At 43.5% G+C, this 15184-nt stretch overlaps 1 long non-coding RNA gene across 1 annotated transcript; it reads right to left on the bottom strand.

Moving 5' to 3' along the window:
• Positions 1–1851: 1851 nt before the first annotated feature.
• Positions 1852–14601, bottom strand: LOC148000901 (uncharacterized). Its single transcript, XR_015639112.1, has 3 exons — positions 12648–14601; positions 3434–5608; positions 1852–2827 (listed from the first exon to the last, which is right to left on the bottom strand). It is a non-coding gene; the product is annotated as an uncharacterized LOC148000901 (long non-coding RNA).
• Positions 14602–15184: the final 583 nt, after the last annotated feature.

The following is a 15184-nucleotide window of genomic DNA, read 5'->3' as shown; positions in this document are numbered from 1 at the left end:
ATGAAGGTTTGATAGAATTCTGCACTAAACCCGTCTGGACCTGGGCTCTTTTTGGTTGGGAGACCTTTAATGACTGCTTCTATTTCCTTAGGAGTTATGGGGTTGTTTAACTGGTTTATCTGTTCCTGATTTAACTTCGATACCTGGTATCTGTCTAGGAAATTGTCCATTTCCTGAAGATTTTCAAATTTTGTTGAATATAGGTTTTTATAGTAAGATCTGATGATTTTTTGAATTTCCTCTGAATCTGTAGTTATGTCTCCCTTTTCATTTCTGATTTTGTTAATTTGGACGCACTCTCTGTGTCCTCTCGTTAGTCTGGCTAAGGGTTCATCTATCTTGTTGATTTTCTCAAAGAACCAACTTTTGGTTCTGTTGATTCTTTCTATGGTCCTTTTTGTTTCTACTTGGTTGATTTCAGCTCTGAGTTTGATTATTTCCTGCCTTCTACTCCTCCTGGGTGTATTTGCTTCTTTTTGTTCTAGAGCTTTTAGGTGTGCTGTCAAGCTGCTGACATATGCTCTTTCCTGTTTCTTTCTGCAGGCACTCAGCGCTATGAGTTTTCCTCTTAGCACAGCTTTCATTGTGTCCCATAAGTTTGGGTATGTTGTATCTTCATTTTCATTAAATTCTAAAAAGTTTTTAATTTCTTTCTTTATTTCTTCCTTGACCAGGTTATCATTGAGTAGAGCATTGTTCAATTTCCACGTATATGTGGGCATTCTTCCCTTATTGTTATTGAAGACCAGTTTTAGGCCGTGGTGGTCCGATAGCACGCATGGGATTATTTCTATCTTTCTGTACCTGTTGAGGCCCGTTTTTTGACCAATTATATGGTCAATTTTGGAGAAAGTGCCATGAGGAGCTGAGAAGAAGGTATATCCTTTTGCTTTAGGATAGAATGTTCTATAAATATCTGTTAAGTCCATTTGGCTCATGACTTCTCTTAGTCTGTTGACATCACTGTTTAATTTCTGTTTCCATGATCTGTCCATTGATGAGAGTGGGGTGTTGAAATCTCCCACTATTATTGTGTGAGGTGCAATGTGTGTTTTGAGCTTTAATAAGGTTTCTTTTACGTATGTAGGTGCCCTTGTATTTGGGGCATAGATATTTAGGATTGAGAGTTCATCTTGGTGGATTTTTCCTTTGATGAATATGAAGTGTCCTTCCTTATCTTTTTTGATGACTTTTAGTTGGAAATTGATTTTATTTGATATTAGAATGGCTACTCCAGCTTGCTTCTTCTGACCATTTGCTTGGAAAGTTTTTTTCCAGCCTTTCACTCTGAGGTAGTGTCTGTCTTTGTCTCTGAGGTGTGTTTCCTGTAGGCAGCAGAATGCAGGGTCCTCGTTGCGTATCCAGTTTGTTAATCTATGTCTTTTTATTGGGGAGTTGAGGCCATTGATATTGAGAGATATTAAGGAATAGTGATTATTGTTTCCCTTTATATTCATATTTGGATGTGAGGTTATGTTTGTGTGCTTTCATTCTCTTTGTTTTGTTGCCAAGACGATTAGTTTCTTGCTTCTTCTAGGGTATAGCTTGCCTCCTTATGTTGGGCTTTACCATTTATTATCCTTTGTAGTGCTGGATTTGTAGAAAGATATTGTGTAAATTTGGTTTTGTCATGGAATATCTTGGTTTCTCCATCAATGTTAATTGAGAGTTTTGCTGGATACAGTAACCTGGGCTGGCATTTGTGTTCTCTTAGGGTCTGTATGACATCAGTCCAGGATCTTCTGGCCTTCATAGTTTCTGGCGAGAAGTCTGGTGTGATTCTGATAGGTCTCCCTTTATATGTTACTTGACCTTTTTCCCTTACTGCTTTTAATATTCTTTCTTTATTTTGTGCATTTGGTGTTTTGACAATTATGTGACGTGAGGTGTTTCTTTTCTGGTCCAATCTATTTGGAGTTCTGTAGGCTTCTTGTATGTCTATGGGTATCTCTTTTTTTAGGTTAGGGAAGTTTTCTTCTATGATTTTGTTGAAGATATTTACTGGTCCTTTGAGCTGGGAGTCTTCACTCTCTTCTATACCTATTATCCTTAGGTTTGATCTTCTCATTGAGTCCTGGATTTCCTGTATGTTTTGGACCAGTAGCTTTTTCCGCTTTACATTATCTTTGACAGTTGAGTCAATGATTTCTATGGAATCTTCTGCTCCTGAGATTCTCTCTTCCATCTCTTGTATTCTGTTGGTGAAGCTTGTATCTACAGCTCCTTGTCTCTTCTTTTGGTTTTCTATATCCAGGGTTGTTTCCATGTGTTCTTTCTTGATTGCTTCTATTTCCATTTTTAATTCCTTCAACTGTTTGATTGTATTTTCCTGGAATTCTTTCAGGGATTTTTGCGATTCCTCTCTGTAGGCTTCTACTTGTTTATTAATGTTTTCCTGTGTTTCCCTAAGTGTGTTCATGTCTTTCTTGAAGTCCTCCAGCATCATGATCAAATATGATTTTGAAACTAGATCTTGCTTTTCTGGTGTGTTTGAATATTCCATGTTTGTTTTGGTGGGAGAATTGGGCTCCGATGATGGCATGTAGTCTTGGTTTCTGTTGCTTGGGTTCCTGCGCTTGCCTCTCGCCATCAGATTATCTCTAGTGTTACTTTGTTCTGCTATTTCTGACAGTGGCTAGACTGTCCTATAAGCCTGTGTGTCAGGAGTGCTGTAGACCTGTTTTCCTCTCTTTCAGTCAGTTATGGGGACAGAGTGTTCTGCTTTCGGGCGTGTGGTTTTTCCTCTCTACAGGTCTTCAGCTGTTCCTGTGGGCCTGTGTCTTGAGTTCACCAGGCAGCTTTCTTGCAGCAGAAAATTTGGTCTTACCTGTGGTCCCGAGGCTCAGGTTTGCTCGTGGGGTGCTGCCCAGGGGCTCTCTGCAGCGGCAGCAACCAGGAAGACCTGTGCCGCCCCTTCCGGGAGCTTCAGTGCACCAGGGTTCCAGATGGTCTTTGGCTTTTTCCTCTGGCGTCCGAGATGTGTGTGCAGGGAGCAGTCTCTTCTGGTTTCCCAGGCTTGTCTGCCTCTCTGAAGGTTTAGCTCTCCCTCCCACGGGATTTGGGTGCAGAGAAGTGTTTATCCGGTCTGTTTCTTTCCGGTTCCGGTGGTGTCTCAGGCAGGTGTCCTGCTGCTCCTGGGCCCTCCTCCACGGGAGCCCAGAGGCCTTATACAGTTTCCTCTTGGGCCAGGGATGTGGGCAGGGGTGAGCAGTGTTGTTGGTCTCTTCCACTCTGCAGCCTCAGGAGTGCCCACCTGACCAGGCGGTTGGGTCTCTCTCTCACTGGGTCTGGGAGCAGAGAGCTGCTGAGGGCCGGGATCCGCGGGTGTGGGACTTCCAGTAAACACAGAACGTGCCCGGTCCTAGAGAAATTCTGCTTCCGTGTGTCCCAAGCTCACCAGGCAGCTTTCTTGCAGCAGAAAATTTGGTCTTACCTGTGGTCCCGAGGCTCAGGTTCGCTCGTGGGGTGCTGCCCAGGGGCTCTCTGCAGCGGCAGCAACCAGGAAGACCTGTGCCGCCCCTTCCGGGAGCTTCAGTGCACCAGGGTTCCAGATGGTCTTTGGCTTTTTCCTCTGGCGTCCGAGATGTGTGTGCAGGGAGCAGTCTCTTCTGGTTTCCCAGGCTTGTCTGCCTCTCTGAAGGTTTAGCTCTCCATCCCACGGGATTTGGGTGCAGAGAGCCACTCTGGTTCTTAGGAGAGTGTGGAGGTTGTGAGTTGCCTGGTAGGAAGTTCTTCTGGGATCCTGAGACTTTTGGCAACTGGTGGTTCCAGGTGAAATGTGTTCTAGGCATTTGGAGTTGGCACTCAGGCTAGGAAGGCTAAGTGCTGAGGAAATTCATAGGAAAGAGTAAAACAGGGTGTTCCACCAGGATCTATTTAGTCCCATGGGAATGGGGGCAGAGAGTAAGGAGAGGACACACCAGGTAGTGGTGGATTAAACACTTTGGTTGTATTCCGAAAAAACCTATAAAGTGAGCTGTACTAAAACCATTTCTTCTTAGGGCAGTTGGTTAGGGCATAGGAAGAAATATGGGGGTGTCAGCATAGAAAACATGATACTTCTCAGGGCTGGGCATTCAAGTGGGGGTGAAATGAGCACACACATCTGTTCAACCAACATGTTCAAGCAGTTGCTAGCTACCAAGTCCCATGCTACACACGACAGTTATGTACGTAAAAATTAGTCCACTTTAGCAACGTTGGGGATAGCTTACAGAGCTGTGTAAAAGGAACCGGGGAGTCAAGTGATAGTACTGACAGGATTGTGAGAGACGGCAGCACAATCCCAGGGATAGAGCCTAATCCTCTGTCGTGTTTGGAACTGTCAAGTGGTGGGTTAGCAGGAGGCTACAGACCGTGGCTAAGAAGACGGTGTGGAGTACTCCCAGTGAAGGGCAGCTCCAGAATCACGTTCATATGGCACATTATTAAACACCTCAGTGTATTAAGAGATTCAGAGATTCAGCCAAGCCACTGGAATAAAAAGCATGTACATTTTATGTGACTGGTATGAAGAAGCATTTCCATTACTTTAAATATGTGATGCAGGGCCATGGAGTTGGGTCAGGTAAAGGTGCTTGCCACTGAGTCTGAGGACCTAAGTTCGATCCCTGGAGCACTCTTCATCGTCACATCTGTAAGCCATATAGTATGCTGTTACTGTCTCAGGTTTAGCATCTGGAAACTGAGGCTTAGAGAGGCGAGACACCCTATCGAACATCATGCAGCTGTTGAGAGAGTTAACAAGGTGGCCTTGAATCTTAATCTCTGACCTTCTTCAGGGTCCTGACCGATGGTACATCTGCTGTGGGATGAGACATGTTGGGCAGCCAAAGCACTTCTGGTATTCTGTAATCCATAAGTCTTGGATTTTCTTCTTCTTCCCCTCTCTTCATTAACCAATATCTAAGCCTTAATACTTTTAATGCCTAGTTGTCTTGAATCTGCCAGTTTTCAAGACATTTTTCCTAAGTAACATCTCTCTGTCTCTTCCAGTTCAGACTTAACAATGCTGCCCAGACTGTTGTGTTGACAATGATGCTAAAGCCGTGTCTCTTTGACATTCACACCCATCATGACCTTGACCTTTTGACCACTCCTTTATCACAGTTTGTGCTTTAGACATTTTCTGCTTATTGAGGTACACTTACTCTGCATATGCCTTTCCCTATGACAGGATGACTTCATGGTTTCCTGCCCAGAAAACTGGCACTAATGTGTCCTTTAAGACACACTGTTTACATCCCTTCTAGACAGAGGCTGGCTCTTCTACCTCTGCATCTTATTGGTCTGTGTGGTGATACTTACTTTTCCCTCCTGTCTGTCTCCTTCCACTCTTCGGTGTTTTCACGGCTCGTTGACACGGTACATGTCTTAGGGTTTTATTGCTATGAAGAGACACCATGACCACAGCAAGTATTATAAACAAAGACATTTAAATGGGGGCTGTCTTAGTTTTAGAGTTTTCATGGTTTTGGAGAAGGAGCTGCTACCTCCTGATTGACGTCAGGCAGCAGGAAGTGAATGCTAGCTACACTGAGTGCTGCTTGACCATCTGAGATCTCGAAGTCCGCCCTCTAGTGACACACCTCCTCTAACAAAGCCACGCCTACAAGTCCCCCACCCGCGGATCCCGGCCCGCAGCAGCTCTCTGCTCCCAGACCCGGTGAGAGAAAAACCCAACCGCCGGGTCAGGTGGGCACTCCTGAGGCTGCAGAGCGGAAGAGACCACCAACACTGCTCACCCCTGCCCACATCCCTGGCCCAAGAGGAAACTGTATAAGGCCTCTGGGCTCCCGTGGGGGAGGGCCCAGGAGCTGCAGGACCCCGCCGGACCCTGAAGGAAACAGACCGGATAAACAGTTCTCTGCACCCAAATCCCGTGGGAGGGAGAGCTAAACCTTCAGAGAGGCGGACAAGCCTGGGAAACCAGAAGAGACTGCTCCCTGCACACACATCTCGGACGCCAGAGGAAAAAGCCAAAGACCATCTGGAACCCTGGTGCACTGAAGCTCCTGGAAGGGGCGGCACAGGTCTTCCTGGTTGCTGCCGCTGCAGAGAGCCCCTGGGCAGCACCCCACGAGCGAACCTGAGCCTCGGGACTACAGGTAAGACCAAATTTTCTGCTGCAAGAAAGCTGCCTGGTGAGCTTGGGATACACGGAAGCAGAATTTCTCTAGGACCGGGCACGTTCTGTGTTTACCGGAAGTCCCCCACCCGTGGATCCCGGCCCGCAGCAGCTCTCTGCTCCCAGACCCGGTGAGAGAGAAACCCAACCGCCTGGTCAGGTGGGCACTCCTGAGGCTGCAGAGCGGAAGAGACCACCAACACTGCTCACCCCTGCCCACATCCCTGGCCCAAGAGGAAACTGTATAAGGCCTCTGGGCTCCCGTGGGGGAGGGCCCAGGAGCGGCAGGACCCCGCCGGACCCCGAAGGAAACAGACCGGATAAACAGTTCTCTGCACCCAAATCCCGTGGGAGGGAGAGCTAAACCTTCAGAGAGGCGGACAAGCCTGGGAAACCAGAAGAGACTGCTCCCTGCACACACATCTCGGACGCCAGAGGAAAAAGCCAAAGACCATCTGGAACCCTGGTGCACTGAAGCTCCCGGAAGGGGCGGCACAGGTCTTCCTGGTTGCTGCCGCTGCAGAGAGCCCGTGGGCAGCACCCCACGAGCAAACCTGAGCCTCGGGACCACAGGTAAGACCAAATTTTCTGCTGCAAGAAAGCTGCCTGGTGAACTCAAGACACAGGCCCACAGGAACAGCTGAAGACCTGTACAGAGGAAAAACCACACGCCCGAAAGCAGAACACTCTGTCCCCATAACTGACTGAAAGAGAGGAAAACAGGTCTACAGCACTCCTGACACACAGGCTTATAGGACAGTCTAGCCACTGTCAGAAACAGCAGAACAAAGTAACACTAGAGATAATCTGATGGCGAGAGGCAAGCGCAGGAACACAAGCAACAGAAACCAAGACTACATGCCATCATCGGAGCCCAATTCTCCCACCAAAACAAACATGGAATATCCAAACACACCAGAAAAGCAAGATCTAGTTTCAAAATCATATTTGATCATGATGCTGGAGGACTTCAAGAAAGACATGAACACACTTAGGGAAGCACAGGAAAACATTAATAAACAAGTAAAAGCCTACAGAGAGGAATCGCAAAAATCCCTGAAAGAATTCCAGGAAAACACAATCAAACAGTTGAAGAAATTAAAAATGGAAATAGAAGCAATCAAGAAAGAACACATGGAAACAACCCTGGATATAGAAAACCAAAAGAAGAGACAAGGAGCTGTAGATACAAGCTTCACCAACAGAATACAAGAGATGGAAGAGAGAATCTCAGGAGCAGAAGATTCCATAGAAATCATTGACTCAACTGTCAAAGATAATGTAAAGCGGAAAAAGCTACTGGTCCAAAACATACAGGAAATCCAGGACTCAATGAGAAGATCAAACCTAAGGATAATAGGTATAGAAGAGAGTGAAGACTCCCAGCTCAAAGGACCAGTAAATATCTTCAACAAAATCATAGAAGAAAACTTCCCTAACCTAAAAAAAGAGATACCCATAGACATACAAGAAGCCTACAGAACTCCAAATAGATTGGACCAGAAAAGAAACACCTCACGTCACATAATTGTCAAAACACCAAACGCACAAAATAAAGAAAGAATATTAAAAGCAGTAAGGGAAAAAGGTCAAGTAACATATAAAGGGAGACCTATCAGAATCACACCAGACTTCTCGCCAGAAACTATGAAGGCCAGAAGATCCTGGACTGATGTCATACAGACCCTAAGAGAACACAAATGCCAGCCCAGGTTACTGTATCCAGCAAAACTCTCAATTAACATTGATGGAGAAACCAAGATATTCCATGACAAAACCAAATTTACACAATATCTCTCTACAAATCCAGCACTACAAAGGATAATAAATGGTAAAGCCCAACATAAGGAGGCAAGCTATACCCTAGAAGAAGCAAGAAACTAATCGTCTTGGCAACAAAACAAAGAGAATGAAAGCACACAAACATAACCTCACATCCAAATATGAATATAACGGGAAGCAATAATCACTATTCCTTAATATCTCTCAATATCAATGGCCTCAACTCCCCAATAAAAAGACATAGATTAACAAACTGGATACGCAACGAGGACCCTGCATTCTGCTGCCTACAGGAAACACACCTCAGAGACAAAGACAGACACTACCTCAGAGTGAAAGGCTGGAAAAAAACTTTCCAAGCAAATGGTCAGAAGAAGCAAGCTGGAGTAGCCATTCTAATATCAAATAAAATCAATTTCCAACTAAAAGTCATCAAAAAAGATAAGGAAGGACACTTCATATTCATCAAAGGAAAAATCAACCAAGATGAACTCTCAATCCTAAATATCTATGCCCCAAATACAAGGGCACCTACATACGTAAAAGAAACCTTACTAAAGCTCAAAACACACATTGCACCTCACACAATAATAGTGGGAGATTTCAACACCCCACTCTCATCAATGGACAGATCATGGAAACAGAAATTAAACAGTGATGTAGACAGACTAAGAGAAGTCATGAGCCAAATGGACTTAACGGATATTTATAGAACATTCTATCCTAAAGCAAAAGGATATACCTTCTTCTCAGCTCCTCATGGTACTTTTTCCAAAATTGACCATATAATTGGTCAAAAAACGGGCCTCAACAGGTACAGAAAGATAGAAATAATCCCATGCGTGCTATCGGACCACCACGGCCTAAAACTGGTCTTCAATAACAATAAGGGAAGAATGCCCACATATACGTGGAAATTGAACAATGCTCTACTCAATGATAACCTGGTCAAGGAAGAAATAAAGAAAGAAATTAAAAACTTTTTAGAATTTAATGAAAATGAAGATACAACATACTCAAACTTATGGGACACAATGAAAGCTGTGCTAAGAGGAAAACTCATAGCGCTGAGTGCCTGCAGAAAGAAACAGGAAAGAGCATATGTCAGCAGCTTGACAGCACACCTAAAAGCTCTAGAACAAAAAGAAGCAAATACACCCAGGAGGAGTAGAAGGCAGGAAATAATCAAACTCAGAGCTGAAATCAACCAAGTAGAAACAAAAAGGACCATAGAAAGAATCAACAGAACCAAAAGTTGGTTCTTTGAGAAAATCAACAAGATAGATAAACCCTTAGCCAGACTAACGAGAGGACACAGAGAGTGTGTCCAAATTAACAAAATCAGAAATGAAAAGGGAGACATAACTACAGATTCGGAGGAAATTCAAAAAATCATCAGATCTTACTATAAAAACCTATATTCAACAAAATTTGAAAATCTTCAGGAAATGGACAATTTCCTAGACAGATACCAGGTATCGAAGTTAAATCAGGAACAGATAAACCAGTTAAACAACCCCATAACTCCTAAGGAAATAGAAGCAGTCATTAAAGGTCTCCCAACCAAAAAGAGCCCAGGTCCAGACGGGTTTACTGCAGAATTCTATCAAACCTTCATAGAAGACCTCATACCAATATTATCCAAACTATTCCACAAAATTGAAACAGATGGAGCCCTACCGAATTCCTTCTACGAAGCCACAATTACTCTTATACCTAAACCACACAAAGACACAACAAAGGAAGAGAACTTCAGACCAATTTCCCTTATGAATATCGACGCAAAAATACTCAATAAAATTCTGGCAAACCGAATTCAAGAGCACATCAAAACAATCATCCATCATGATCAAGTAGGCTTCATCCCAGGCATGCAGGGATGGTTTAATATACGGAAAACCATCAACGTGATCCACTATATAAACAAACTGAAAGAACAGAACCACATGATCATTTCATTAGATGCTGAGAAAGCATTTGACAAAGTTCAACACCCCTTCATGATAAAAGTCCTGGAAAGAATAGGAATTCAAGGCCCATACCTAAACATAGTAAAAGCCATATACAGCAAACCAGTTGCTAACATTAAACTAAATGGAGAGAAACTTGAAGCAATCCCACTAAAATCAGGGACTAGACAAGGCTGCCCACTCTCTCCCTACTTATTCAATATAGTTCTTGAAGTTCTAGCCAGAGCAATCAGACAACAAAAGGAGATCAAAGGGATACAGATCGGAAAAGAAGAGGTCAAAATATCACTATTTGCAGATGACATGATAGTATATTTAAGTGATCCCAAAAGTTCCACCAGAGAACTACTAAAGCTGATAAACAACTTCAGCAAAGTGGCTGGGTATAAAATTAACTCAAATAAATCAGTTGCCTTCCTCTATACAAAAGAGAAACAAGCCGAGAAAGAAATTAGGGAAACGACACCCTTCATAATAGACCCAAATAATATAAAGTACCTCGGTGTGACTTTAACCAAGCAAGTAAAAGATCTGTACAATAAGAACTTCAAGACACTGAGGAAAGAAATTGAAGAAGACCTCAGAAGATGGAAAGATCTCCCATGCTCATGGATTGGCAGGATTAATATAGTAAAAATGGCCATTTTACCAAAAGCAATCTACAGATTCAATGCAATCCCCATCAAAATACCAATCCAATTCTTCAAAGAGTTAGACAGAACAATTTGCAAATTCATCTGGAATAACAAAAAACCCAGGATAGCTAAAGCTATCCTCAACAATAAAAGGACTTCAGGGGGAATCACTATCCCTGAACTCAAGCAGTATTACAGAGCAATAGTGATAAAAACTGCATGGTATTGGTACAGGGACAGACAGATAGACCAATGGAATAGAATTGAAGACCCAGAAATGAACCCACACACCTATGGTCACTTGATTTTTGACAAAGGAGCCAAAACCATCCAATGGAAAAAAGATAGCATTTTCAGCAAATGGTGCTGGTTCAACTGGAGGGCAACATGTAGAAGAATGCAGATCGATCCATGCTTATCACCCTGTACAAAGCTTAAGTCCAAGTGGATCAAGGACCTCCACATCAAACCAGACACACTCAAACTAATAGAAGAAAAACTAGGGAAGCATCTGGAACACATGGGCACTGGAAAAATTTTCCTGAACAAAACACCAATGGCTTATGCTCTAAGATCAAGAATCGACAAATGGGATCTCATAAAACTGCAAAGCTTCTGTAAGGCAAAGGACACTGTGGTTAGGACAAAACGGCAACCAACAGATTGGGAAAAGATCTTTACCAATCCTACAACAGATAGAGGCCTTATATCCAAAATATACAAAGAACTCAAGAAGTTAGACCGCAGGGAAACAAATAACCCTATTAAAAAATGGGGTTCAGAGCTAAACAAAGAATTCACAGCTGAGGAATGCCGAATGGCTGAGAAACACCTAAAGAAATGTTCAACATCTTTAGTCATAAGGGAAATGCAAATCAAAACAACCCTGAGATTTCACCTCACACCAGTGCGATTGGCTAAGATCAAAAACTCAGGTGACAGCAGATGCTGGCGAGGATGTGGAGAAAGAGGAACACTCCTCCATTGTTGGTGGGATTGCAGACTGGTAAAACCATTCTGGAAATCAGTCTGGAGGTTCCTCAGAAAATTGGACATTGAACTGCCTGAGGATCCAGCTATACCTCTCTTGGGCATATACCCAAAAGATGCCTCAACATATAAAAGAGACACGTGCTCCACTATGTTCATCGCAGCCTTATTTATAATAGCCAGAAAATGGAAAGAACCCAGATGCCCTTCAACAGAGGAATGGATACAGAAAATGTGGTACATCTACACAATGGAATATTACTCAGCTATCAAAAACAACGAGTTTATGAAATTCGTAGGCAAATGGTTGGAACTGGAAAATATCATCCTGAGTGAGCTAACCCAATCACAGAAAGACATACATGGTATGCACTCACTGATAAGTGGCTATTAGCCCAAATGCTTGAATTACCCTAGATCCCTAGAACAAACGAAACTCAAGACGGATGATCAAAATGTGAATGCTTCACTCCTTCTTTAAATGAGGAAAAAGAATACCCTTGGCAGGGAAGGGAGAGGCAAAGATTAAAACAGAGACTGAACGATCACCCATTCAGAGCCTGCCCCACATGTGGCCCATACATATACAGCCACCCAATTAGACAAGATGGATGAAGCAAAGAAGTGCAGACCGGCAGGAGCCGGATGTAGATCGCTCCTGAGAGACACAGCCAGAATACAGCAAATACAGAGGCGAATGCCAGCAGCAAACCACTGAACTGAGAATAGGTCCCCTATTGAAGGAATCAGAGAAAGAACTGGAAGAGCTTGAAGGGACTCGAGACCCCAAAAGTACAACAATGCCAAGCAACCAGAGCTTCCAGGGACTAAGCCACTACCTAAAGACTATACATGGACTGACCCTGGACTCTGACCCCATAGGTAGCAATGAATATCCCAGTAAGAGCACCAGTGGAAGGGGAAGCCCTGGGTCCTGCTAAGACTGAACCCCCAGTGAACTAGTCTATGGGGGGAGGGCGGCAATGGGGGGCGGGTTGGGAGGGGAACACCCATAAGGAAGGGGAGGGGGGAGGGGGATGTTTGCCCGGAAACCGGGAAAGGGAATAACACTCGAAATGTATATAAGAAATACTCAAGTTAATAAAAAAAAAAAAATAATTGAAAAAAAAAAAACAAAGCCACGCCTACTCCACTAAGGCCACACCCCCTAATAGTGCCTCTTCTATGGGCCAAGCATTCAAACCCATGAGTCTCTCAGGTACCATTCCTAGTCAAACCCCCCACAGCACATTAGGAAGAGCAGCCAACATCCTGAAGAGCACTAGGAGCAAGCACATCGTGCTGTCCGCCTCCCATGAGGATGTTTGCTCAAGAGGCACACAGACAAGCTTCCATATGGGGATTTGTGAAGGCTTGACTTAGCTCAGCTTATATGGTAAATACCTGTGACCCCTGTATGGCCCTCACTGCACTGCTCAGTTGGACTGTCTTAACCTAATCCCCTACTCACCCCTTTAACCACACTCTTCTCCAAATAGTGGCAAGTAGTCTGACTAGCTCTGGAGTTCCTTCTCGCTAACTGAGCGTAGGTGGCCGCTTTGACCCCCCTGCATGAAAGCAGATAACAAAGGGTGTGGTTTAAACTCCCTCCCACCACCACGAAGTCTTCGAACTTCAAAATCAATTTTAAAAACCAATTGCAAGTTTTTTTCCCATTAGTTTTTGAGTGGTACGGTTGTATATTTGTTTACTTGTTTTAGCTCTTAAAATAGGGTTCTCGCCATTATAGAAGTACTGTGCTCTTTATTTGGTGTTTGACTTTTCTGGGGCCCTTGTTCCTTTACTATGTCAAAGCCTGTCTCTATTCGGTCTTGACACAGTTCTGCACCACCTATGAAAGAGACCACTTGAAGATAAGATCAAACGTTCTCACCAAGTCTGGCTATACCTCAGAATCTTGTTCAAACAGCACTTCAGGAAGCTCTTGGCAATCATTTGGAGTTAACAGCTAAGAAGAGACTCATATTCTATCTTCACAGAGCTAATTTGACTTCTATTTTTATGTCAGCCATACAGACAAACTTTATTGATTTCATTTTGTTCTCATCACGATGTTAGGCCTTCATGGCTAAACATTTTTAAAATACACAGAAAACACACAAAAAAAATTGTATCAGCATTCGACATAATTGTCTTCCAAATATGGATAAGAAAATCATGTGACTATCAATGCAGTAGCCATTCAGAATAAGTTCTCAGGCTTACTGGGCTGGAAAAACTCATGAAAAAAAAAATCATGTAACCATGGAAGAAACAGGACAAGAAATTTAAGAAAAGGTTATTGAAGGTAATTAGCCTTATTTTTTGCAACAACTGAAGGAAAAGAGGAAAAATAATCACAGATGTGAATGCTGTTTGTCTCAAACAAATGTTCTTGAGAACCACTGGAGGGAAAACAAAACAGCAGACTGCAGGGGAAATCACCAAGATAAGTGTGCTTGCTCTTGCTTCCATTTCAGTTTGGGGTTTGCACCAAATTATTTCCATTGACAAGAAAACCCCATATGTATGTCCTTTGAGGTAGGAATGCAAGAATATAGCAAATTGGGGGTGACAGCCTTTTGACCAAAGCATATATGAGAAAGCTCTGGGGTAGGTGGATGTGTGTGTGTGTGTGTGTGTGTGTGTGTGTGTGTGTGTGTGAGAGAGAGAGAGAGAGAGAGAGAGAGAGAGAGAGAGAGAGAGAATGAGTGAGCAAATCTATGAATCTATAGGGAAGTTGTGAATAGACTGAGCTGGAGTCGGGTCATGACTGTCTGGTTTCTAAGTGATCAGGGCTGTGTGATGCTGAGAGGCTGTGAAATGTCTCTGAGCTTCACTCCTCCTCATGGAGAGTGATTAGTGTTGTAACTACCACGACGGAGCGGTAACAGTAAGACCACTCGCAAAGCCTGGTGAGGAATCAGCGCTCAATCTGTGGTGGCTGCTATGTGAAAGGTGGAATAGTGACCGATGACCATGCCTGTGGCAAGCTGGTACATTTCACTACTTAGACTGCAGTTGGAAAGATTACCTTTGGTTCAACTAATCTCTCAGGTCGCCGGCAGGTTTTTCTAGCGAGAGACTGTTCAATCAACTGAAAAGCCAAATTAAATCAGAAAGAAGATTAGTTTGAACAAATAACCCAGGTCCAGTGAGACCTCAAATACAGTAGTAACCACCGATGGCTGCAGCCCTCCCAGATCTGCCCTAAGGCCACCAATTCTTCCTTTTTGTTCAACTACAAGGGACTAAGACCTTGAGGAAAATCACTTCTTAGGCAATGAGTGGCGTGATTAGTAAGACTCACCTTTCAGCCTTTGCTCTGGGAGCAACAATGAACAGACTCCAAATGCTAAAGTCCTCCTAACCCAACTTGAGAAGGAGTGTCAGCCCAAGGAGTACTGGTCTGGGTAAGAAGGACTCTGAGCTTTTCAAACCTTTTTGCAGAACCAGGGGAAACGAGAACGGCCGTTCTCATTTCGTAGGCAGAAAACCCAAGGCACCGGGGGATTAAATAATTTGTATTGGAATGAGATTTTACTAACTCCGTAGAAAATTGACCTGAAACTTAAACATGGATAAACCACATCCTTTATTTAAACAATATTTTACAGTCTATGATGAAAGAATTCTTCAAGATGGAATTTCCTGATTGCCTGTTCATGAATTAGCAGAAG

The sequence above is a fragment of the Rattus norvegicus genome, chromosome 15, assembly GCF_021556685.1.
Source record: "Rattus norvegicus strain SHRSP/BbbUtx chromosome 15, alternate assembly SHRSP_T2T, whole genome shotgun sequence".
Lineage (NCBI taxonomy): Eukaryota > Metazoa > Chordata > Mammalia > Rodentia > Muridae > Rattus > Rattus norvegicus.
Note: the sequence above shows the minus strand (reverse complement) of the source record. Positions and strands in the feature narration are given on the sequence as shown.